The following is a 26,190-nucleotide window of genomic DNA, read 5'->3' on the forward strand; positions in this document are numbered from 1 at the left end:
TTGCCTATGATTCCCCACTCTTTCCTACATTTTTTCTGTCAAAAATGTTTTGAAAGAAAAAGGAGAAAGCTGCTGCATACAATGGGGTAAAAATACTTCCAAAAATTTTACTGGTTGAAATTATCGAAGTTTGTGTTTGGATGCATGAAATTTTGAAATTAACAAACGCGTGATGCAACACAATCATATTCCAGCATATGGAAACGAAGTTTAAAAAAAGAATCTTTGATTTGAATTTCGATGTATTTTAGACCAGACTGATAACTGAATGATAAAAACATATATAGTTTTTTAAATTTGGTGAGTGTCCAAAAATTATTTTTACATGAACAGTGTTTGTAAAGGACAATAAAAGCAAAATATAGTTTGTAGTTAATATGATTTAGCTAATCCATCATACTGAGTAAAGTTTTTTACGACATAGAAAAAAGTTCAAATTTGTACATCTACTGCTCGATTTTTTTAAATTCTCAATGAGAATCAAAAACTTTAACCAACTATCCCATGATATGAAAAAATATGTAATCATCATTTTGTTATCATATGATGACTCGGTTGCATTATATAAAAATAAAAATTGATTTAGTATTGTGGTCTACAAATGTTGCATCGATCCCTGCTGTTTGATAATGCCCCGTTTGAAAGTATTTAACTTATTTTTTATTGTTTACTTTGTGACCAACAGTGCAACCAGATGATTCAAATCGGAAGATGTCTTCAAACAACATTAACCAATTGAAGAATATCTTAATTTCTCATTTTTTTCTCTGTTTCTGATTCTGTCTTAAAAACCATGCTCCTCGACAAACTTTTCCGCAATCAATCTCAGTTTATGTCATGTACTACACAACCCCCAAATAGGGCTAAATTTACACGGGTAGGAGGTTGACATCTCGAATTGAATCACGCGGCCTAGTGCTCGCAAAGATCGTGTTTCTCTGCCGCTGGAACTGTGAAGGTATAATAAACAAGAACGATTTTCTCGGACCTGTAGAATAGTAGGACCAAGAAATGCTTCTGTTTACAACCGTCTGGATTCACTGAGTGGCGGTATGATTTATGACATATTTATACAAATTTTGGTTCGGAGTCTTGAGTTGAGATATCAAAAAAGGGGTGGCAGGTCAACCCAGTTTAGGCAAAGGGAAGGTGCTAAACTTCTGGAGCAGAACCAGACATGGATTCAAGGCCGCAAATGTCCAAAAAGCCATAGATTTTATTCCTTTCGGGAACCAGCTGCATACGACAACACGATAAAGTTGCACTTCGTGAATTGGAAGCAAAAGCATCAGACGGGATGGGGAGGGTCGAAAATTTTCCCAGCCAAACTGCCAAAACGTTTTGGCGACGACTTGCAACCGCATGGCTCTTTGGACTCGATTCAACTTTTCGGGACGAAGTTTATGGGTTTCGGGGTCTCGTTCTTGGATTTCTGGCCCTGTCGTCGTCATCGTTTGGAAGTTTCATTCAGTGCAAAATACTGCTGCAGCTAACTGGTTTGGATTTGTTGGTAAACCTCAGTGAATTTTAGTTACTGCTTTGGGTTTTCTTTTCGCTCTAGGAGCAAGTACAGCAAGGAACGTGTGCCAATGATAAAACTGGGATGAAAGTGAAAACTTTTACTTTTCGCTCCGATTTCGTGTCAATTTAAGACAAACTTTTGGGAATCGATAGAAATATCAGTTCTGAGAAAAGTTGTTTGTGGGATCGAAACAAACAATATTGGATTTGGGTGGAACTTTTTCATTTGAGTTTTTTGTATTCATCATGGAGTGAGCTACTTTTTATTGATGACAAAATGTGCTTGGGTCAAACCTTGTTCGGAATAATATTATTTGCTTTGAACAAGCTTTAAAATAAATTTGATAGATGACAAACAAAATGATCGAAAAATATATGTTTCTAAAAAAATGTTCCCCAATTTTAATTTCAATCTCAAGTTGAAATGTATTTACTTAGTGGAGGGTTGACGCTATTCTCAATTGTTTTTTATTAAATGAAAATTTAAAACATTTCATTTAATTTTTTAACAAATGGTACCAGCAACCGTCAAACATCTCTCAAACGAATGCCAAACGATAGCAATCAAACTGACTTGGAAATTTTTCTTGATGGATCGCTCATCAATTCTATGACTTTGATTGTGTCAACCAAAATCAAAATTTGTACAATTTGTCGTAGAAACGAATCTAGATATTTGCTGATATCGTTACAATAAGTAATGACAGTTGAAGAAAATTCAATTTTGTTGATTTGAGGAGTTTTTTTTACCATAGTTTCATTCGTTTTTCGATGAATGTGGTCAGTGGTAAGGGGGGATGTTTGGGATTTCGGTAGAATTCAGAGAAAGAAGTAACAGTTTTGCCAAGACTTGCTCAGCCATTCGTTATTTTCTGCACTGCCAACAGTCTAGCTAAAATATTGCTCCGTTAGCGTTTCGTGAAAGCTTGATGTCATCCCCCCCTACTCGACACAGTATACCGTCAACAGTCCGGGGCTGAAAGTGCTTCCACGGAATTGTCACTGCCAGAACTGGCTCGACAATTCTACCCTCGAAATGTCAACCAAGACTTTCTGCACCCTTTTCCCTTTTCACCCGGAGAAGCATTCCCAACCACCCCACAAAGTACAAACACCTAGCTTAGAGACGATTTACATCGTAAAGCATTACTTGAAATTAGAGATTTATCGCTTTCCATTATCTGTGAGTACTGCTCGTTTCGGGAAAGCTTCAGCCACTTTTCCGCCATCAGATGGTAAGTCCATGGGGCAGCATCAGGCAAAAATCCTGGTGGCATTCAGCGTTTTTTTCTGTTATTATTATTTTTATTACTTCCCCCCTTCGAGTGCCTTCCACACACACAAAACCAGCCGGAAGTACTTTAAACGTTTTGCAATTGCAATGAGACTTTCGCTCAGACTGGACGAGATTCTATAGCGTCCATGGATAAAATCCTTAATCCCGGAGAATGGACAAGGATAGAAGAAAGTGTATCTCTACGGCTGCTGCCCCACGACTTTCTCTCTCCCCCTCAGCTAGCCAAACCGAATTGGAACATAAAGTTTTAGTTGACTGATTTCTGCTTAGGACAGCACTTTTTAGTTTTATGTCCCGAAGCGAGTTCCGGCTTTCTAAGCCGGCTACAGTCAATTTGGTAGATAAAAATAACATCACTCATGGAGTTGCGTGTAAGCATCCGATCGGAACGAGTCGTTTTCAGCAATTGGACCGGGAGCGCTGGTGGTGGTATTTGTGTTGAGATAATGTTCTATCGCAAAACATATCCGAATCATGGTCAATCAGATGAACTGATGAATAAGTGCAGTGATTTGAATCCAAAAAAGTACCGTAATCATCATGAATTGAGTAAAAAGTTAAAATAACTGAAAACTGTTTACTGCGTTTGATAGCCTTTAAATTGAGTTACAATTAAGCTAAATTTGGTTTTTATTAAGTAATTTTTTATACTACTTAAAATGTAATTTTAAAATCTTAAAATATTTGGATTTTTTAAGGCTAACAAACATCCATCTCTCCTGATCAAATTTAAGCATCTAGGAGCAAATGGGTTGTTTAATGTAAAAGTTCAACTTTTTTTTGGTTAAGGTTTTGTTTAAGTGTTATTTGTTATGGTCATTTGATGATAATTTTAGGATATTGAAAAATGAACAAATGGATTTGTGAAATAACTTGAAGAAATGAATTGATTGATGTGAATATGTTGAAGGTTTGAAGATGATGAAGATGTTGATAAACTGGAAGGTGACTTAAAGGAAAAATTGGTTGATGCGAATCCACTTACAGAAATAATCAAAACAAAATTTTATTTTGTTGAAAAGGTTTCTCGGTGATTTCAGTCTCAAAAAATCATAAAACGATGTTTATTTACTACATCCGACGTTTCGGCATGTTTATTTTGCCTTTATCAAGGAATCTGGCGAGTTGGAAAGTTTACAAAAAAATTTAAATTAATTATTGTATCAGCTAATCTTATTCTTAACTTCTAACTGTTTTGATGTTATGAGGACAATACAAATTAAATATTATATAATTAAATGTTGAGGACAATACAGATAAAAAGAGTAAAAAAATTATATAATATAAAGCTATGTGAATGTTAAAAACTTTTAATTCTACTTACAGTAATTTTACACAACAATCAACAACAATCGATAGTGGTTAACGAAAGAACGAACAGGAAAACCAAAAAGTTCTCATTTTCTAATTACATTTCGAAAAGTTTTTTAAAAAAGTATCACCAAACGAAAACATCATTAGTTTGCAATAGATTTCCATCCGCTCAGCCAGTAAGTAGAAATATTCCATAGAAGCTTGCACGCAACTTAAAAGCTCATTCAATATTCTATGTTTTCACACCACAGACAACGAGACGACTTTTTCTTCAGGACAGTTTCATAGATTCGAAAAACATTCTGGACAATTAAAACGAAAAATTACTGTAAGTAGAATTAAAAGTTTTTAACATTCACATAGCTTTATATTATATAATTTTTTTTACTCTTTTTATCTGTATTGTCCTCAACATTTAATTATATAATATTTTATTTGTATTGTCCTCATAACATCAAAACAGTTAGAAGTTAAGAATAAGATTAGCTGATACAATAATTAATTTAAATTTTTTTGTAAACTTTCCAACTCGCCAGATTCCTTGATAAAGGCAAAATAAACATGCCGAAACGTCGGATGTAGTAAATAAACATCGTTTTATGATTTTTTGAGACTGAAATCGCCGAGAAACCTTTTCAACATTACCGGACCAGTCGATAGGAAATTTAAATATTCAAAATTTTATTTTTTTTAAAATTCAACTGAAAATCAGAAATTCAACAAATTGAAGCTTTTTGCAAAGTTATAAATGATGAAATATTGGAATAAGAGACAGGTTTTGAATGCCCATATCAGGAAGATTAAATGCCTCGATCAAGAAAAAATCAATTATGCTTATAAATGTTTTACAATAAATAATTGAGACATTAAACCTACGCTCTAATTACAATCTTACAAAGAAAAAGAAGAGCTTAATACTGATCTGATAAAAATTAGACATAAAAAAATATTACTATGTAATATGGCAGTATGGCATTCCTAACTATGTTCGCTGCAAAAGAACTAGCGATATCTGAAATTTCGCCAAATTTTAGCTTTGACATATGCTTTACATTATTTTCTACCATTTTCATTTAACTATAATAAAAATATTTCAATTCAAGTTGAACTGAAATAAAGATGAAAACATAAATATGTACATTAAGCCCGTCCGGTTTCGGAAATCGGCTGTTTCGACTTCTTTATTTATTAATTATTTTTTTTTCAAAAACTATAAGAGATTTTAATAGAAAATTAGCTCTTACTCATATAAAATAGATGCCCACTCATGAGCATATAGTTTTCAAACTCCTATTTATTGAAATATGGAAGAAAAAAAGTATTCTCCTTAGTATGCACATTTAGCCCGCCTTTCCCCTATCCGAATACACTTCCTTGCCCAATTTGATTCCATTTGCTCGGTTTGTTTTATTTTACACAAAAAAAAACAGTATGGAAACCACCTTTCCTATCTCCCCATTGGAAATAGAGAGGGGTTTCAAATAGTTATAGAAATATTTAACGTGCCCAAAAACCCTCTCATGCCAAGTTTGGTACCATTTGCTTGATCTGCTCTCCAATTTTGTGACAGTGGTCAAATACTCCTAATAAATTAAACAAAAAAAAACAGACAGACATATAGAATATAGAAATTTCATATGTATAGATTAAGCGATTAAATGTAAATTAACTAAAGTTTTATTCTAACAGTACGCGAGTGCGTTTTACTTAGAAGCATAACTCAAATGTTAAACTTTTTATAAACAAACTCCTCATACATGTGTACAAAACTTTCGTCAACTCGGAGGAACTAAATAAGATGAATTTGGTCCAGTCGTTTAAGAGATAAAAAATGCCAAATTTTTTATGTTTTTGGGCTTAGATTTCATCCTTAATGTGTTTAGTCAAAAAAATTTTTTGAATACACTTAGAGATGGAAAAACAAAATCAATCGTTTATACTTATAATTTAAAACTTATTTCAAAATGTCGGTTGAAAAGTTTGAAAAAGTAGCTTGTTTGTTTAAAAAAGCTTAACCTTCACTCAGAATTGGAAAAACTTTTGACATGATTATGCAATAAAAAAAAAAGACTAAGTGCTTGAAAAAGGGAAACAATTTAAAAACAATATTCTTCGCACTTTAATCGTGGAGTTGTTGGTACGCGTTCAAAGCGTACCAGGATTCATTTTTTCGTATAAATAATGTTTAGAAAAAATATTAGTTTATAAGATGATCCGAGAAAATTTGGGCTACTTTCAACGCCTGTTAGAGAGGGTCAATGGGGGCAACGAGGGGACAAGGGGGTCCCCTCGAGAGTTAAAAAGTGTAACACAAACTTAATCTTACTACATGTTACATGCAAGTTCTAGAAATCAAGGAAAACTACAAATCCCAAGAATAAACGTTGCAAAAAATTTTCCTCATTTAAACGGGCTAATCAAATCATGGCCTTTTAATTTCAAATCAAAATTTGGATATTCAATTTATTATTTAGCAATACAAAATTAAAGCAAAATCCAGTGATTATTAGAAAAAAATTCAAAAGAAAAGGAAGAAAAATCTCCATGAGTTTTCATTTTTCATGAAACATGTAAGTTTCGAATAGTTTTCCAAACTCCTGAAAACAATAATTTTAATTAGGCTTGGGTACTGACGCTCTGTGAAAAAAAAACTGTGCACAATTTGAGTTTTCTATTTCTTGTCAATGTGAATAAACCCAGCAAAATACAGACTTGTTTTACAATATTCTGGCCACCATTTATTGTCCAACTTGTCCACTTTACTTTGAAAAAGCTGGACATGTTATAAAAAACCGAGGAATCATTAATGCTTTCCCTACAATAAATAATACATCAATTTGTACACGAATAAAGAGGACTCATTATTAAAGGAGCTTCTAGTTGATCAGTCTAAATGTTTTGCTTTTGATATATTGTTAAAATGTTGTTTAATATGTTACGAATTTTGCGGTTGAAATATTGTTTAAAATGTTACGGATTTTGCGGTTGCTGGAAAAACTTTTTCTTTTCTTTATTGATTTGAAAAAATTACATTTGACTTGGAAGGAAGAAGACGAAGAATTAAAAAAAACTCTCATTTTTATTAAGTTCAAACGATGTGAAATTGCAAGATTACTTAAAAACATACTTTTTAAGCAAGGAATTCTACAAAACGCTAATTAATGGAAAGCATGATATTACTTAAATAAATCATTTTTAAATGAAAATTTAAAAATTTTAACCAGCCAATATCTGGGTAAAAATAAAATTTTATGATATAAAAAATCAAAGCAAGTAAAAAAAAAAACATTGGAAAAAATACGATGTTATGAGTTTTCTAACGCTTAGCTGGAAATCAAATAAATTAAAATGTTTGCACACACTTTCCGATAATCAATTCTGGTAAAAAAAACATGAATAGAAAAAAAACACTTCAAAAGCAAAAATGACAGAAATGACAGAAATGACAAAAATGACAAAAATGACAAAAATGAAAAAAATGACAAAAATGACAAAAATGACAAAAATGACAAAAATGACAAAAATGACAAAAATGACAAAAATGACAAAAATGACAAAAATGACAAAAATGACAAAAATGACAAAAATGACAAAAATGACAAAAATGACAAAAATGACAAAAATGACAAAAATGACAAAAATGACAAAAATGACAAAAATGACAAAAATGACAAAAATGACAAAAATGACAAAAATGACAAAAATGACAAAAATGACAAAAATGACAAAAATGACAAAAATGACAAAAATGACAAAAATGACAAAAATGACAAAAATGACAAAAATGACAAAAATGACAAAAATGAAAAAAATGACAAAAATGACAAAAATGACAAAAATGACAAAAATGACAAAAATGACAAAAATGACAAAAATGACAAAAATGACAAAAATGACAAAAATGACAAAAATGACAAAAATGACAAAAATGACAAAAATGACAAAAATGACAAAAATGACAAAAATGACAAAAATGACAAAAATCAAAAAAATGACACAAAAATGACACAAAAATGACACAAAAATGACACAAAAATGACACAAAAATGACACAAAAATGACACAAAAATGACACAAAAATGACACAAAAATGACACAAAAATGACACAAAAATGACACAAAAATGACACAAAAATGACACAAAAATGACACAAAAATGACACAAAAATGACACAAAAATGACACAAAAATGACACAAAAATGACACAAAAATGACACAAAAATGACACAAAAATGACACAAAAATGACACAAAAATGACACAAAAATGACAAAAATGACAAAAATGTCAAAAATAGCAAAAATGACAAAAATGACAAAAATGACAAAAATGACAAAAATGACAAAAATGACAAAAATGACAAAAATGACAAAAATGACAAAAATGACAAAAATGACAAAAAAATTTACTCAAATTTTATCAATCGGCAATACTGAGTTTCTCAATTGAATTGATTTTTTTCAGCTGATTGGTCCAAAGTTTTATACTATAGACACTGAGGTGCGTTTTTTTGTCAATCATCCTCTGTTGATGTAAATATCTTAAATTCAGCATATCATTTTTGGATTCATCATTACTTTTTAAATTTTATTCATCACTAAAACATTCTCGTAGTTGAATTGTGAATTTCTTTGAGTGATTCAATAAATTTTTTTTCTTCGTTCATTCTAATCTTGTCTTCTTCTAGATTAAAAATCAGTGATTAAATTCATAAAAAATTTCAAGTCTTGTGTTGTTTTTCAGTTTCATGATTTTTCTGAGAATTGAGAATTCGAGATCATTTTTGAAGGTATCAAGCTTATTATTATTCCTTATCTAATTTTTGAACTAATTAAGAAGTGATTCCGTGTTTTAAACATCTAAAAACCATTAAGAATTTCTGTTTTCATTTTTTTTCCATCATCAGAAAAACTTGGTAGAAGCGTTTTTGAATGCATTCTTAATGTTTAATGGCATTCAAAATAGTTTTTCAATTCCAAGACCACTGTATCTAATAACCCTAATGAAGAGACAAACAGAAACAGTTATTCAAATATTGTTTGTAGAATTATTTTGCTGTTTTTTTTTATTTAAATGGTTTTGTTTTGTTAAAGTATACAAAAACACTATTTAGAGCAAATCGTGTACTGTTAGAGCTATATTTGATGGCAATGTTATGAAAATGTTCCGAAAAATGCCTGGATTCAACTTATTTTACGGTTTTTACTTTCATGTCTTGAATTAGAGTGTCCATTTCCCGGCCGTTTTCTCATTCCCGGGAATCGGAAAATATGGTGACCTGTTTCCCGGGAATTCCCGGGATCCCGGGAAATATTCAAAAACATGTATGTATGCTATTCGGTTCAAACCTGTAGTGCATACAAGCCCATAATTTGTTCAAAATGCACTCTTCATAATGTTTTTCAACTTATTTTTAATCAAATAGCTCAACCTGTTTTCAACAATAATAAATTGTAAACAGTCAAATGAACAATAAAACAGCCTGAATAAGTCAAATGAAGAATTCATTCATGCAACTAGGGGTTAATAAAAAAAATTATCTTTAAGTTTGTTTGATTTTTCCAACCTTTTTTCGTTTTTCTGAACACTTTACAAATTTGCTTTTCATATGAAGAAAGCGATGTCTTCTTCAGTTTTAAGTTTTCAAACAAATGCATAATATTACTTTCAAGAAAACGCAATCTGTCGACCTGCTGCGCGGTTTTTCATATATTTTTCGAAGTGATGTGGGTTTTCGTTCAATGAAAACGGTGAGGAAATACATATTTTTAAACTTATCTATATGAGAAATAAAAAATGCATCAAATGGCTCCAAAGCGTCTACTGCTTCAGGAATCGGCATATTCTAAATGAGTTTTGTATGCCTACATTTTCAAAAAGATCAATAAGAATAGTCTGGAGGCTATTAGGCTTTCTCAGAGTTATAATTTCATACATGTCGGGATTTCCCGGGAATGAAACTATGATTTCCGGGAATCGGGAATTCCCGAATTTTTGAAATTCCCGGGAATTCCCGACCGGGAAATCCCTGGACGGACTCTAGTCTTGAATCCAGAAATCTTTGAAAATAAAAATTAGGTTTAATCAGGCATATATGGATGTGTTTAGCTGAGAACTTAATTTTTTTTTGCACTTTCAGAGAAAGGTTATAAACTATTTGAACAAGCAAAAATTGCAAGAAGGATCTTCAAAACTAATTTCTCTTATATAAAACCTATATCATGAAGGATGTTTGGAAGAATAGTGCGGACCAAATAAGATAACTTTTGTTGTATTTATCGCTTGCACTTAGTGCTTGTGCACACAGAAGTGCAACTCAAATGTTATGAATATTGTAATGAAACTTTATTCTACAAAATTTTAACACAACATAGGAACATAGGGCAACTCATAGGAACTAAAATTAGTAGAATTCGGCAATTTCTGTTTCATTCGTGGTTCTTAATCTGTTAACAATGTTAATTTAACAGTGTCGAGAAATTTCATCAATGTTATATTGAGTCGGGAAAAGAGATGTTTTCGAGGCAGAATAAGATTATGAAAGTAGGATTATGACAAAAATGAGTCATGATATATTCAAGTTTTAAGACTCAAGTGGACTCAAAATTTTTAGAGAAATGATTTTGAATGATGATTCGGAATGAGTTTATTGCCAATTTTACCATAGACACATAACATGATGTATCACTAATTTTGACATTCTTCAGAACTTAAAGTTGAAAAATATAAAATTTAATTCAGGTATAAAAAAATTGAATTGTTGACCTTATTGAACATTCCTGTCCAACTGAAAAAGCTTATGTACAGCAAACAAAGTCTCTCAATCAAGACTGAGGTTAAATATTGAGGTTCTCGTTCACAAGGTTTGAGGCCAGATCGAAACAAAAAAAAATACAGTTCCTAAAATGTTTACCATCCGGAGGGGGCTTCTAATGCTTGATTCGTTCATTTGTTCATCAACTGTGGGCGAAAACACAAAATGCTGGGAGTCCATCCGGATGAGAAAAGGCCCACTGGGCACTTTATTGTTGTGTACACATACACAAACTCCCAACTAAAGAGCAACTGAAAGCATCCTTCCGAAAACATTAGGATTTCCATAGCTTTTTCCAAGTCCGAGTTTGTTTCTAAGTCAGACACCATGGGGGTAGTAGGAAGCTACGCATGGGATGAGAGTGTAGTGATGTGTGATTGTTTGTCCTTTCCTCCCGTATGTGAGTTGTTGTTTTTCCCTGTGTGTGTGTAAGAGTGAATGAAGTGTGGTCCTTGGGACACACGTACATCCATTCAACTCAAATGTGTATGTCGAAAGGCTCGGCAAGAGAGGCTGGTACCCATTTACACCCGAAAGTACTCACTGGACCGGTTTGTGTCCGGTTTAGCTGCCCGTTAGAGTGCTAAGCAAATATCGTCCCCCGAGAACCGGCTTAGAAACAAAAGAAAACACGATCCAGTGGCACCTGCCAGCCATTCTGCCCAAAACCTGGACCCTGAATCATCAATCCGGGGATAACAACAACCCTTACACAACTCTGTTACATCCTCTTTCTCATTCGAAACGAAAGATGGCCAGGCCGACACGAATTTGGAATGTTTGCGAACACAATCGAGGGTGGAGGAGAAAAACAGACAAAAACAAACACCCGAAAACATTCTCACCCGAAAGACTGGCCCAAAAGAGGCACGCAATCTGCACCTAAACACATATCATATTTTTGTTTGTTTATCAGCAGCCTTCCGTCCCAGAGAGTGGCTCCAGAGAGTTGATGAATAAAGACGGAGTAACAACACCCGAAACAGACTGTAAAAAAAAACTGCCACAAAATGTGTTTGTTTGATAAGTCCATGTATCCGTGTTAGCGAAAGCACCTGGGTGTTTGTTATGTTTGATTATCCGTAGGATTGAAGACTTTTCCAGTTTCCAGTTTGAAGCCGGATTGAATTTTGACGAAAAGTTTATCTTTAATCTGCTCAGGTAAACATTAGATTCCTTAACAAAGCTATTAATAAGAAAATTTAGATTTCATCAAAAATACAAAATTTATGAGAAAAAAATCCAAACAACACATGTTAAATTTCCCCAAAAGAGAAAGTTTGGAAATATCAATTGCTCCGGCTTATAGAGGAAGGTTTTTGTAGCACAACACCGAAACTTTTCTGATTTGTAGGGATCAAAGATCCAAAGCCGACAGCACATGTGTGGACAAGTACGTGAGCGCCCAAAGCTCCTAAATTTTGGCAACTTTTCCGGTGCCGAAGAAAAGACAACTTTCCCAACACATATTACAAGCTTCCGGCAGCAAATATTGCCCTGATAACAAGCTCAAAAACAACAAAAAAAAAGTCAAGAAGGACACCAAATTCCACCCGAATGACAAACAGCTCAAGGTCCCCGGGTTTTTGGGGACTTCAGTGTTTTTAGACTGTTTTTTCCCTTCAACTATTTACTCATGCCTTCGGGCCAAAAAACCGAACAAGAAGGTGAAAACTTTTTTTTCCCTTTGGCTTCGAAAAGAATGAGGAGCCTATACCGCCAAAAAGCTGCTTCGAAATTTATCACCCATGGAACGATTATTTTCCGAGGTGTCAAAAGTTAAATGAGCTCCGGGTACCAAAACGCGATATTTCCCTCGGGGTTGAATGGTGGTTGCAAGTTTTTTTGGGAGAGGAGTAATTTCCTTGTACGAGTTTTTGCTTCTTCCGGGAATAATTGTCAAATACACGTTTGAGTAACGTTTTTAAAATTGACAGAAGACCCAAGTTAGGCATTTTGGGGCTCAATAAGATATTATTTTCTTACGGATGTTAATGAATATGCCTTGGTCTAATTTCAAATAAGTTGATATTGATCACAATGGGAAACCTTAAATGTAAAAAACTTCAATTTATAAAAAAAGGGAAACAAATTGAAATTTTGATAAAAATTTCGACACAGAAAAGTTTGCTTACCTAATCAATACTGAAAAATAGTCTTCACCAATCAACAGCTCTATTTGCAAAAACTTCACTCCAATCTTAAACAACAACGGCTAAACCTGAAACGAAAGCCTTTCCTGACTAATGTTTCGGTTCTTTGAGGATTAAGGTTGTTCAGTTTTGCACATTGTTAAAGCTTGTGCGTGTCTTCTACATGTGCTTCTTCACAAAACATTTGCTTAGCAGCTTGGCAACACTGTTTCTGGGAAGAAGACCAAGCTAGATTAACTGGCTGTGGCAGGAAACTTTGCACGTGTTGTTTAAGATGTATATTTTGTATCTGTATTCGTAAGTATGTGTCTTAGAAAAGGAAGGGAATCAACCAACTGGTAACAAAATCATTGAAATGAGTTTAAACTTTAATCCTGGCCATGTTTCTTTTCTCAAGCTATCAGCTGTACTGCAATGTCAGGTTAGAGTTACCATTTTTAGAATTTTTCCTTACAATCTTTAAAATTTTTCATTTTTCAAGACTTAAAACAGTTGAATGTGAGCATGTGTTATCAAAATCATATGAAACTGTTACTGTTGAAAGTTAAATTTTACTCTCTGGAGCCACCTTTTTCTGAACAAATCTGAAACTCACAGAGTAGTTTTGGAAACTTTTCAACTATTTTTCCTCGACTAGTAACTTTATTCGTTAAACAATTCGAATGAATTGTTTGCTGCAATGTAAACAACATCAACTTCCGCAGAGTCTTAGCTCATTGGGAAAACGTAGATACAAAAAAAACACAAACAAAATATATAACCAGGATAAGTTGTGCTACAAAATCAAACATTACGCTATTCCTACTTTCCCCCACAAACCAACCCCTTACCAATCCTTTTTAAACCTAAAGGACACTGGTCGTAACAATATGGAAAAACTCTGCCTAAGCCCACAATTTGTCAACTGGGGCTTCTCGTCTGATTTGTCCTCTCGAGGGGGAGGACACAGTGTCGTTAGAGACTTCTGTGTAGATATGTGTTGATGATGAAACTATGACAGAGTTGCTACTTAAACCCCTCGCAGTACCCCGTATCTGGGAAACAAACTGTCAGAAAAGCTGGCACAAGTTTTAATCCTCTCTGTCGGTCTAGCTCCTTAACCGACCGTTTTTCAAAGTCGGGACTACCGACGACCGGGGGAAACTCATTTATATAACCTACCGAAGGTAGCAAAACGGAAAACCGGAAGATGAATTTCGGAGGCTGAAGGATTGGCAAAAGATGGTGCCAAGCTCAGCTAGATAGGATGCAGCTTAACGTTGTTGTCGTCCTCGTTAATGAATCTTATTTATTAGGTGATTAATAAATGCGGCCCGACTTCTCGGGTTGGGGGAATCTTGACCGGGACTGATGGCGTGTGAAAAGATAATTTCTTGGTGACCTTTTTGAGAAAAATGTTACCAAGGAAGGAAATATTTATTTTGAAAAAAAAAAATTCTTTTAAAATTAAAAAATCTTTTTCTCATCGAGAATCTATGTCTCAATTTGACAACTATTTTCTTTATGGATATTCGATCAGAATGTTTTTTGTCACCCCGATGTGGCTGGAGTGCGCCTTAAAGTACAGTGTTCATCGGAGCACCACTATAAAGATGCCAATTAATTCTATTGTTATTTTATGAATGATAAAGCGAGGCGAATTGGAATTCAAAGTGTAGAATAAATCTATTGTCCCTCAAGTAACAATTGTTTATTTCCTACGAAAAGGGTCTGTTCAAACAATGGTCCTATATTAAACTTTTTTTTTTTTTTTTGAATATACCTAGGAGTAGTAGTTTTTTGATGTATAAAATGCTTAAAAATGGCCATGTTTAGCGATTTCTTCTTAAATGAGCAAACATAACAAATAATGCATCTGTTATTCTAACAAAATTAGACGTTAGTCGTATTTAAAGACTTGAGAAATTTATTGCCATTATCACCTTCAAATTTCAAAAAAAAAATCAGAGCAACTTGAGTTGCTAAATATGCTTCAGATTGAATATGTTAATAACATTTGAAAAACTATTGAAAAAAGCTCATATCTTTAGTTCGTAGGATTAGATGTGTTATATGTTTGTTAAGGTGGCAACGAATGTGTTAGAAAAATATCATGGTCGAATTTAAAAAATCGACCGCATATACATCTTAAAGATTCGCCAAAAAAAAAACTGTCCTGTGCAAATTTTCAGCTCAATCGAACTTGAATAAGGGTTGTCTCAAAGTGCTCAAAGTTTCGGTTTCTTAACCCTCAAAAATCACAAAAGGTGGGACCAGGCAATCAGAAAAAATCTAAATTTTAATTTTAATGCCGAATGACTAAGAAACGCTTGAAACGTTGAGATCTGGTGTTATCTCAAAATATGTTTTAGGACAAAAATTGATTTTTCTTGGACTTTTCGGAAAACTGACAAACTACCAGAGATTTGAATTTTTTGCAGCTTTCTTTTTTTTTCAATATAAAACATGATTTGTCATTTGTCATTTTTATTTCAATTCGAATTTATCGTTTTTCTTTGGTCCCTCTTTACGCTTTTTTAAATTTTGAAGTAAATTTTTACCAAAAATAATTTTTTAAGATAGCACCAAATTTTAGCGTATTTACAATTAAAAATTTGTCATCTGGTATCAAAATTAAAATTTCGATTTTTTCGATTTCCATTTTTGATTTTTATGGCTTTTAAAAAATTGAGCTGAAAATTTGAACAGGACAGTTTTTGTGGCCGATCTACAAAACGTTTACGGTCGGCCACCATGGATGCACGGAAAAACCAAATGGAAAATAAACAAATAATTGCCACGGATTTCAAAACGCAATTAATTTTACAATTCTAAAAAAGTAATTCAATTTCTATCTTTAAACCAACACGAAATTTTTTTTTATTTTCAATATAAGTAAAGTGTTCCAAGAACTTTTAAATGTTGAATTGAGATCATCAGATGAGAATTTAAGATGAAAATGTGCTAAGGAAGTAAACAATTTAATCACTTTTTACCGATGTTTTGCGTCAATTTTTGTTGGTAAACATGGCTAAAACAAAAGTTAACTGCACTTGTCAGGATAACAAAAAAAATAAGATATTTAATTAAATAAAAAATCAAAGGAAACTTCAATTATCTGTAATAAAATATTTGAATTTGAAAATGAAGTTTCGAAATGTAAGGTTCAAATCCAATATCAAGGTTCGGATTTGTTTTAAAAAATGAAAAATTTCATGTTATGGTACGTATTATCATCGGAATCAAACCTAATCAAACGCAACATTTCATGTTTTTTTTATATTTATATTTATTTTTTGTAGCGGCCCACCACACTCCCCCACACCAAAAGGCTCAATTGAGCCCCCTGGTAATGGACGCTACTGTTCTCAGCACGTCTGGTAGCAAAACAAAGAAACTTCAACGCGAACAAAATTTTAATCATGCTGAGAACACTGTTTACTAACTTATATTAAATTAATTTGAAAACAGAAAATTTTTTATCAACAAAATCTTTTAACGAAATTTTATTTAAATTAATTTTAATAGCATATGTGATATTAAATCAAAACATTGCGTAAAAATGTGAGATATAGTAAATTCCTGATTTTGTCACGCACCGATTTTCTTTGCCCCCGATTACACCCGATTTTTGTCATTATTCTCATTTTAAGCAAAAATACTAAATTTATACCCATTTTCATTTGGATTGAAATCGAATTACTTGACATCATTCTGGATGACAGGGTAGTTTTAAAAGTGAAAATCATTAAATTTTATTAATAACATTTCTAGATTTCCAAGAAAAATATTCGATTTATTTTTTGTACAGGTGATTTTCATTTCGACTTTAAAAAAATGAAATTTGGTTAAAAATCAACACAAAAATATTTAAACAACAGGTTTTTTTTTTCAAAAATGATATATCCCAAAGCAATTTCCCTCATATCTGCGCTACCAAAATGGAATATCATCTATTGTATGGGAGATTTGAAACATCAGTCCAATCAGATTTGTTGTCGAACATCCGTATTGCTTTGATATGACAAATTATTGATTGTGAAAATCACGACTCACAAATGTGCTGATTCTGGATAAGGTATTAAATTTGCACTGCAAAAATCTAAAATTGTTGAACATATTGTTGTTGTTTATAAGGCCAATCCATCACATTCATTCGTAAATTAGGATATCACAAAATTGAATAAATTTGAAATTTTACATTGATTTATTTTTTTAAACTGAAGCAAAATAAAACACAAAAACGGATAGAAAGCAATGCTCAAACATTTGTCACAAATTCGATGAAAATTTACATTTGGGTTTTTTGCAGTGTGGTAATAAAGAGCCTTATTTAAAATTTTTGCATCCATACATGATGCTTTCCTGAATATTATACAACATTCTGACATCATTACTGTTGTTTACATAAATAAGTCGGGGGAACGATCATTTCGTGATAAAATGCTTCTCAAAAATCACACAAATTTTCTTCCAGGAGAGCTGATAACTGTTTAATGTACTTCACCCAAAACATCGTGTGTTTAAAACCTAATATTTTTAGGGAAACTTCTTCAAGCTCTTATCGAGATCAGTACATTCACCGGTCTCAATCATGTCGTTCAAAACAGAATATTTAATGAAATAAGTGAATGAAATTCAATGGAAATTGAATGTAAAATAGTCGCTTTTTTATTGATCAATCAAATAAAAGCATATAAAAATCCCTCCTTAACCTTTGACTGACTACGATATTCATGTAAACATGAAATATTTGATTGTTAAGACAAAAAATTGTCTTCAAATAAACACCCAAATTTGTCACTCTCTCAAATATGTAACCCTGTAATGTATCATGGGGATGAAAAAATCAGATTTTCACTGTTTTATAACAAAAATGCTATTTGGGACTTGATTTGATTTGCAATTTTTTTAATTTATTGTCTTCGGTTCCGACTAATACGGCCAATGGTTTTTATTTTACATTAAATTTAAAAACCTTAATTTGACAACACTTTCATCGGGAAAAGTTTTGCATACCTGGAAAGAAAAAAGAAAAAAGTTTTGTTAAGATTATAAATTCAAATAATGCTTTCTGAGATTCAGAGATACACAATTTTATTATTATTTTTTTTTTATTTACGAAACTTTACCATCCTTGTGGCATTCGTGTCTGCCCACAATTTTATGATATTTTTTTCTGTTTATCATGATTATGTTAAATTTTTAATAGCATTAATTATTTTTTAATTATTTCCTAAATTTTTTTTAAATTGATGAAGGTCAAATAACAATGTTGAAAATTATTAAACGCATACCTTTATGTGTTATAAACTGGGAAAGTTTTTAACACCGGGTTAACTTTGACCTCAATGAAATTTGTCCACATAATCATCAATAATACCGTCTTGAAATAGTTTCAATTTCTGAAAACTGTTTTCTACATTGAAATGTAGAACTCTTAAAAGTTGAGTTTCAAACGACAATTTTTTTTTTGGATTTGGAATATTTTGCTGTTAGCAAAAATGTTATTTCAAAATCTTATAATATCAATGTTTCGAAGGCTCGTCAACAAACATCACTCCTGAAGCGAAAGGGTTGTTAAATGTGAAATTTTAAATTTTTTCCTTTGACTGTATATAGTTTTAGTGCTATTTTTGTAGTAATTCGGTGATTCATTTTTTATGTTTAAAAAATAAGACCATACTCCTAGAGAAAGTCTAAATAGGACAAACAGCTACAGAACAGAACAGAGGTATTCGGTGAACGGTCAAATAATGAATTTTAAACTTTTCAACTATTCGGCCGAATATTCAATTGAGTTTTAATAAAAAAAAAAAACTGATTATTACAAGTTTCCGCTTTGTTTCCATATTAATGCCCCTCATGAGTCGATTATTTTATTTATATGATTTTATAAGATGATGAATTACAAGCTCTTTTTTAAGTAAGAGTCTTTCTCTGCCGTTGGAAGCATAATTGTCACATGTTACAAAAAGGCAAAGCGAGAAAAATTAGAGTTTCACTAAAACATTTTGCCGTTATCGCATAGTTTCACAACTTTTGTTGACTTCAATGCCGTAGATCTCTAAAGTATACTCCTACCATATGAGCCTCGATCAAATTTTTCGAAAATGAACTGTTTTTTCAATGAAAACCCTTGTGTGACATTTATGCCGCGAAATTCTATGAATAGTCGAAAAATGGACGCATATTTGTCACACCACGAACATTTTCTCAATAGTTGTTTGGTTTGGAATTTCGTGCGTGGCTCTTGTGTTTTATTCGTAAATGGAAGCTTAAATTGAAAAAAATCAGGTCTGAATCGAATTATTCGAAAGCGTACATTATTTGGTGACAAACATGAAGTTTTTAACGGGTTCGATCAATAAAACGGCACGGGGAGCCATTTGCGGCAGCTCACTAACTGTACAGGAAGCAACATTTCTTCAACAAACTGTCAGCTGCCGCGCTGAAAATGTCGCAACCGCGAGAGTAACGATACCAGAAGAGGACAATCAATCCGTTTGAAGTGAATACGGTCCTGGAACAAGTTCCGGATGAAGTAACTCTGGCGGCATACTTCGTAAACATTAAAAACATACATCTCCGGTATTTTGCGAGGTGTTTCCAAATAAAAAGTCAAAGCAAAACCAAAGAAGAAAAGGTCTGCTAAAACCACCGCAATCACTTATGGCCATCCTGGACAATTTTGGATTACAGTTCTACGGCGCCGGAAGACTAATATTTGACTAATGTTGTGAAGTGGGTTTCGTTTGCATGCACTCTTCCAAGCGCCAGCAACGAACCCGAAGCAGTTTGCAGAGTTTTTCTTGCACATACTGGGATGTCGCGAAAACAGTGATCCTTCCCCCTCTTTATATTTCCATGATCCCCTCGCGACTATCAAAGACACGTATGCCAAGTTTGGTGAAAATCTATTTAGACATTCCGAAGTTATAATACATTCATTTATAGAGTGTGACAAATATGCGTCCAATCGTCTCAGTGTGACAGTTATGCGTCCATTTGTCCCAGTGTGACAAATTGACTTTGAATTTTTCTCGAAATTTCTAGAACAAACTTTATGTTTCGACAAAGAATTTCAATAAAACATATCAAATTATCACGATTGGCATCAAAAAGTCAAAAACGTCGAAATGTCACATGTGACAATTATGCGTCCAACGGCAGTTCTGATTTTAAAAATGTCATCATTAACTGAAAGGACATCAGATCACTTGTCGCTTCTAGGGCGTTTATCTCCAAAAAGATTGTGTTCCTGTAAATCTGAGACAAAACATGCCGAAACAGATGACAAGCAATTGGAAATTACTTGTTTTATATCGAAAGGCCGAAATCAGCAAGATAACTTCGAAAAAGTTGTTCAAAGGATGATCTTTAACAGTTAGCATACCAAACTTTCAACCACACGGTCAGGCATTCAAGACGGTCTGAAGTCAGGGCAAAATTTGAAAATTTTTAAAATTCGCTTTTGAACACCAAAGACTTACATTTTTAAAGAGAACTTTGAATTTGTTTTATTCAATTTAGATAATAATATGAATAAAGTCGAGCAAAACTCGGAATGTTTTAATCAATATTTGGAAATCCCGGCATAATTTGACTTATGCGAATCTCAAATGGATTAATAGGCAAGCCTGGATATATGAAAAAATCTGGAACAAACGATAATCAAAGAATAAAGCGATACTCGTAATCACTCTTCAGTACGATTTACAGTGAAAAATACATGGATACATCTAAAATAAGGTGACCGAATATTTTCAGCACATTCGGGCGGGACAAATCCCGGCAGTTTTATATAAAACCTGGCAAAATCCAGGCATTTGATTTCAAAATCGATGTCCAAAAATCCGAACAAATTTTATCAAATTCCAGAAATTACTCAACAAAATCAAGCTAAAACATTGAAAAAATCTTTTTATTCAAAACATGTCAAACAGATTTTAAATCGTGTTTTGGACTTACAAAAAATTTTTACAGATTATTTCTATAAAAAAAATTCGTTTTAAAGGCATGAATAAAAAAATTACAACATAATTTGGTTTTTTTGGTTTTGTTTGAAAAATAAAGTGAATAAATCTTGGCAAAATCCTGGTTTTTTTTTCAATGTTATCCCGATAACCGGGCCTGGTCGGATTGTTCCCAAATTTAGTTTTAAATATTCGGGCAAACCCGGATAAACCTGGGCAATCTTGCAACCTTAACCTTAGATGATTTCGTGAAACCATAAATTTTTGACGATTGTGTAGCTTTTACAAAATTACTTTCGGGCTTTTTATAAATTTACAAATCTGTTATTGTATAAATTTTAATAATATCTAGTAATAATCGGTACATCTCTATAAGGAACCCTATCTAATGGTTACCTTTGAAGAGAAAAAAGCAAACGGAAATAGTGGGAGGGCCTAGGAGATTGTGTTCCGGTAAAATTTCGAATGTATTTTGTATTCCAAATTATTGAGAAATGTTTATAAATTTTGCCCCTTAATGTATTCAGCATGATTGTTGATTTTTCTATTGTAAATGTTTTTGAGAGAAAACGTAAAAAAGCCGAATACTTAACGATAAACTAATGTTATTGATGTGTTTATGAATATTTTTGCTAAAAGACACCGAAATTGTAGGATTCTTTAAAACCATGTTGATATATGTAACCATGAAACATGACATTTGATTTTGTGATAAATATTTAATCATACTCACTATTTCGTTTTAATATTCTGCAATCAACGATCATGTTTCATACTCCTTTTCTTGGTAAGTGTTTCAAAACATTTTGGTGTTTTGAAGAAGCAGCATCTTAAAAAATATTTGATAAAACATGAAAAAAGTGAACAAAGTTAATCCAGTTCACATAAAAAAAATGCAGATTAAGATAAAAAATCTAAATGAAAAAATAGAAAAGAAAATATTTAGGGTAGAATGTGGGGTCTTCATCATTTTTCCTGTATTCATCATAATTTTTTACGAAAATTTGAGCAACTTACCGTTTTTTAAAGTTTCAGCCAGCCTTTAATACCAAATTATTATACTCCAAAAGTAACGACAACTGATCCATTGCATCAGTTATAAGCTTTTTTGTGGACACAGAATAAATCGCTTTTTATTTTGCAAGTTTAGTTAGCGCTTTAGAAAAAAATCGGGTTTAATGGGGTTAAAGATCCATTGACTGTTTTAGGAATATTATTCCTGATAAACAGTTTAACAGAAGAAGACAATTTCTGAAGTCTATGAACAATCCCATTATTACTAGAGAAAAGGTTTAAAGAAAATGAATACAATATTTTATAACATTAAAATTATGGTGTTATAATTTTTAATATCGTGCCAAGTTTCCATCACGATTCATTCGAACGAAAATTATGCCTTTCTTAACTCAAGGGATAAGTTTAATCCATAGGGAACATTAAAGAAATTAGCTTTGAAAATGGAGTAATGTTGAAGTTCATACTTTTTTCCAATGACTGGTACCAATATTGGAATAAAGAACAATTGGCAATTTGGTTTCTGATGTACAATGATGAGCAAAATATGGTTCAAAAAGCCTTGAAGAAAGAAGAAAAAGTAACTATGAGGTCAAGAAAATCTACCGTGGGGAAAAAGTTATGGATTTAGGAAGTTGTATTATTTCGAAGAAAAGAGTGACAAAATCGCTAGCTGAACTTTTTTTTCCACTCTTTTCCTTGAAATAATACAACTTCTTCAATCCATAACTTCTGTTCTGTATATATACAAAAAAAACAAGTTTCGTACATTTTTGCCCAGTCTTCTTTGTTTGTTTTATTTTTCCATGGTGAAAACATTAAAGTATTTATGCCTAAAATAAGTTTTGAATTTTGTTACATTTTTCAAACCAATTTAAAGAACTTAAAAAAAACTTTTTTTTTCGAGTTAAGATGCATTAAGATGCATTCGATATAATTTACTTACATATTTTTAAAGATTACGGTTACGAAATATTGCTGACGAGGACACCCCAGGGATCAAATCTCCTCACTCTCCTCTTCAGTCCAAAAAAGCTACTTGAACATAATAAGAATTAAAAAAAGACTTTTTTCTGGTTGAGAAAATTATACTTGGTTTTGTGAACTGCTGTAAAAACACTAATAAATGTTAAATAAGCATCTGAAAATCTTTTCTAAGAAAGCTGTTAAAAGCAATTTATCATCCGTTGCTTAATTTGAAAAGTTTGAGAATTTCATCTAAATCATATCCATTTTATGACTTTTGTATTATATTTTACAAAAATACACAAAGAGGAGGAAGACTTTATGAATTTTATATTTTTTAAAATAATTTTATAAACTAGTATGCTAAAAATATTTCTTTTTTTTCTTGATTCAATTTTAATACATATAAAAATATCATGTTGTTTTTCAAAAACTCTTGATAGCTTTCGTGAAATTCAGACTAGTGGTGATACTGGTACTGTACAAAGAAAGTAGTGCTGAACGGCCACAGTTTTTTTTTTACATTTTGCTCATTGTTCGCTCATTATTATTCAAACAATTTGTTTCAAAAATAAACCTTCCTGACTGTTTTTGCCTTTAAGGTCACGAATACCTGAGGATTGCTTTTTCACTATTTAATCGGATTCAATAGCGCCTTTGAAAGAATGAACAAAAAAATAAACCCTTAGTTTAATTGGGTTTTGTAGCGAATAACACCCTTTTTTTATTTATATTTAAGAAGACGGAACAATTTTCCAAACAGAGACATAGCGATCTGTTGATTTAGTACACACCCCTAATAAGTGTGTACTAAATTTTGTCAATGCACAAACTGGCTTTTGGGATTTTAAAATTTAAAAAGCGTGTGCATAAATAGTTTCGTCTTGTACTGTATGTCCAAATAGTCAAAAATGATCAAAATCTGACAATACATAGTCGAAGAGAAAATGAAAACTGATGAATCTTCTCACATATCTAACAAATGAAGAAAACAGCGATGACACTGGCATGTGCAATCTCAATCAAATTTTAATGCAATTTCTAATTGACGTACTGACACGAGAGAACCGAGCAAAATATGTTTACCTCCTTCTGACTACACTGCACTCGACAAGAGAAAATATAATCCCAGCCAAAGGTTATCCATTAGCATTTTTTTTGTTTCCCATAACCATGTTCGACTCCAGTATTCTCAGCACCAAATAGTCATAGTAAGCATCATCAGCATCACTATCATGATCATCATCACCAGCAGCAGTAACAACACCGCCACTATGTTATGAACAATTTGTTTACAACCATGTCGGGGTGATGCAGTGTTGCCAAAACGAGATTAGCAACGTGTTTTGATCACATGTATTTCCAAAAGTTCAATTGAATAAAATTATTTTCCATATCACTTGAGATATTTCTAGATGAACATTGAAAGCTTAATAACATAGTTTAAAATTATTTTCAATTTATTTAAACAATAGTCATAGAATTAACTTTCATTTTAATTCATTTTCATCCATTTACCAACACTGGATGGCTGGAAGCCCTTCTTTGCTGAAGCCAAAAAACGCTGGGTAAACTTAGTTGCTCGTTGCATCGTTTTCAATTTTTTTTTCTGGCTCCTCAAGCATTGCATCCACAAAATAATCCGTGAATTCAAATCCACACTTCTCCACAAGTGTGATAAGCTGTGTTTTTAGTCACACTTTCTGGGAGGCAAAGGAAACCCCGCTCTTGCAAGACGACGGGATAAATTGGTTTCCAGTTTTGCAGTTTCGGTTCACCGGCAGAGCGCGAATCAGACCGGAGGAAAATCCCAACCATGTTACGACTTGGTACAGAGCTCGTCTCATTTGAAATGAAAATCGACATGAATATGAAAATATGCTGCTACTTTGTGAAAGCGCTCGCCACGGGGGGCTTCTTCTCGTTGCAAAATGCTTGACTGCGGCTGCAGCAATTTCATGTTGCATACCCTTTTTCCCTACTTTTAGAGACCTTGATTCCCCATCGACCGAAATGCAAGCAAATTGGTGTTGAAATGTGTCGGAAGTTAGAGTGCTTAAAAATTACCATTCCTTGCAATTGTTTCTGAATGCAGCATGTTCTTGTACTAACTTGTGCATACAGATGCTGTCATCAGGAAGCTGCACTGCAAAATTCAGTTCGTATTGTTTTGTAGCTATCAAGCCTTCAAAATCCACTCTGAAAGAATAACATATGCTAAGAGCTGTTATGCTTCGCTGTCTAAAGATTCTGAAAATTTTATCATTCCTATCTCGCTGGTTAATTGAGATTAGACATGGTTGACCTGACACAATCGTTTAACCTGGTATAACAGTAAACGTCTTTGCTCTATAAATTACAAATGAGTTTTGTTATAAGATACAATTCAAACTGAAGAACGATTGTTCAAGGGGAACATCGTTTTTGGAAAAAAAATATATGTAAAAGGCAAAAATAACAAAAATGCTAATAATAATTTAAATGACAAAAATGACAAAAGTGACGAAATTACAGAAAACAAAAGAAAATTACTGAAAATTACAAAAAAAAATACAGAACATTGCAGAAATTTACAAAAATTAAGTGAAATTATCATAAAAATGCAGAAATTTACAGAAATTTACCGAAAAATTCAGAAATTTTCAGAAATTTACAAAAATTTACAAAATTTTACAGAAAATTACAGAAATTTACAGAAATTTACAGAAATTTACGGAAATTTACAGAAATATTCAGAAATTAACATGAAATTACAGAAATTAAAAGGAATTTACAGAAATTTACCGAATTTTACAGAAATTAACGAAATTTTACAGAAATTTACAGAAATTTACAGAAATTTACAGATATTTTCAGAAATTTACAGAAATTTATAGAAATTTACAGAAATTCACGGACATATACAAAAATTTACAGAAATTTACAGAAATTTACAGAATTTTACAGAAATTTACAGAAATTCACAGAAATTTACTGAAATTCACAGAAATTTACAGAAATTTACAGAAATTTATAGAAATTTACAGAAACTAACAGAAATTAACAGAAATTTACAAAAATTTACAGAAATTTACAGAAATTTACAGAAATTTACAGAAATTTACAAAAATTTACAGAAATTTACAGAAATTTACAGAAATTTACAGAAATTTACAG

At 32.2% G+C, this 26,190-nt stretch overlaps 1 protein-coding gene and 1 long non-coding RNA gene across 4 annotated transcripts in view; one reads left to right on the forward strand and one right to left on the reverse strand.

The window, feature by feature from the left end:
* Window positions 1-26,190, reverse strand: part of LOC129749464 (insulin-like growth factor-binding protein complex acid labile subunit) — an 835,561-nt gene that overhangs the window by 129,719 nt on the left and 679,652 nt on the right. The window lies entirely within an intron of this gene.
* LOC129749466 (uncharacterized) lies at window positions 4,181-4,773 on the forward strand. The gene is made up of 3 exons (XR_008738054.1): window positions 4,181-4,308; window positions 4,384-4,460; window positions 4,669-4,773. It is a non-coding gene; the product is annotated as an uncharacterized LOC129749466 (long non-coding RNA).

This window comes from Uranotaenia lowii, chromosome 2, assembly GCF_029784155.1.
Source record: "Uranotaenia lowii strain MFRU-FL chromosome 2, ASM2978415v1, whole genome shotgun sequence".
In the NCBI taxonomy this organism is placed as follows: Eukaryota; Metazoa; Arthropoda; class Insecta; order Diptera; family Culicidae; genus Uranotaenia; species Uranotaenia lowii.